Raw genomic sequence first — 1,979 nt, 5'->3', positions numbered from 1 at the left:
GAATGCATAATTTGGCCAAATTAAAGGAACAGAAACACCAAAGAACACATGGAATTTTTTTCAGACCTATTGAAGATATGAGCATCTACATAGGACTCATTTTAGATTATACTGACCCCAATGCCCCCTGGCTTTTTTTTTTTTTTTTTGGTTTGTTTGTTTGTCTTGAGACACAGTTTTGCTACACATCCCAGGCTGGTGTTGAATTCACAGTCCTCCTGCTTCACTGTCCGGAGTGCTGTAATTACAAGTTTATAACGTCACCCATCATTTTTTTTTTTTATTCAAAGGAGCAGGGCATGATGGCATACTTACATAATCCCAGTGCTCAGGAAGTTGAGCCAGAGCGGTTAAAAGTACAAGTTCAACTGGGCTACTTTAGTGAGTTCCAGGTCATTCTGACTGCTTAAGAAATGAAACAAGCAAACAAATTTTAACACATCAGTAAAAATAAAAGTAAATAGGAAAAAATAAACAATGATAAACAAAGGAAGGAAGGACGGAGGGGGTAGGGAGGGAAAGAAAGAAGGGGAGAAAGGCAGAAAAATAGAAGGAAGGAAGAATGAAGGGAATAGGAAGGGAAAGAAGGAAGGAAAGAAAGGCAGAAAAAAGGAAGGAAGGGAGAAAAAGGAAGGAAGGAAGGAAGGGAGGAAGGAAGGAAGGAAGGAAGGAAGGAAGGAAGGAAGGAAGGAAGAGAAGTTGAGAAGCAATTCTCACTTTTAACTTGGGGAAAGACAATCCTAAGTTTCTTATGGGACCCTGACATGAAACATGAACAAAACATACATAGAGAGAATAGCACATAGTCACATGCTTAGTTTATTTATTTGACAAATACTTATTGACTGTCACTATTTCAATTGATAAAACAAATTTCCTCCTTCTTTCTTGGAGTTTGTATTTTGGCTGAGGATTTCTAAAGAGTAGCCTACAAATGCTAGAAAGGCCATAGTTAGAAGGTAAAACAGCCCTCCTGATTTTAATTTTTGAAAACTGATTGGTAAATGAAATTATTCTGTATAGCATGTTTAGCAGTTTCCTAGGACTGTTGTTATAGACCATCACACAGACTGTTACAGACCACCACATGGACTGTTACAGACTGTAGTGGGTAGCTGTTCTAGCTATGACCTTGAAGAATCTCCCTTAGTGAGGTGACAGGTAACTGTTACACCTGCCTATGACCTTGAAGTATATGCCCTGGGGCATAGCCACTCTGGATCCTTAAGACCTGGGATGCACGTATATGGCTCTCTCTTGCCCTCCTTGTAGTATTGGATGCAAAAGTCTTGAACCAGGCAAATTAGCATGGGACATAACTCAGCTTTCCCAGACCCTACAATAAATCTCCCATGGTAGTGAGTTAACCCCCAAATAAATTCCTTTGCTCATTAAATAGACTTGATGGATTTCTCATATTATCTGGCGCCCAACATGGGGCATTGGTAGGCCATCCACAACCTTTTACCCACCCAAATAGCTACCACAGATGCCACCCACAGGATCCTGTGCCAGTGCCAGTGCAAATTCCTGCATTCTAACAACCCATACCACTCCCTCCCTGCCAGGTTGTATGCAGTCTTCCCCAGGTCCTGTGCCACCACCACACAGGCTGTCACAGACCACTACACAGACTGTTACAGACCACCTCACAGACTGTCACAGACCACCACAAAGACTGTCACAGACCACCACAAAGACTGACCTAAACTTGATTTTCTGCTGATTTCAAGGCCTGAAATATAAGTGTTAGCTGGGTTGCTTGCTACTGAAGCTCTAAGTGAGGGGTATATTCTGACTCTGTGATTGGCTTGAGGTGACCTTCAGGCTTACTTAATCGTCTTCCTCTGTTCACATTTGCCCTTTTTTTGTACAGCAACTAGTTAAGTTGAATCAGGATCTCTCCCTACTCCAGTAGGACCTCATATTTTTATTTATTTTTTATTCATAAACCATTTTTTGAGACTTTTGTAATGAGA

Source organism: Peromyscus eremicus, chromosome 5 (assembly GCF_949786415.1).
Source record: "Peromyscus eremicus chromosome 5, PerEre_H2_v1, whole genome shotgun sequence".
In the NCBI taxonomy this organism is placed as follows: Eukaryota; Metazoa; Chordata; class Mammalia; order Rodentia; family Cricetidae; genus Peromyscus; species Peromyscus eremicus.
Note: the sequence above shows the minus strand (reverse complement) of the source record.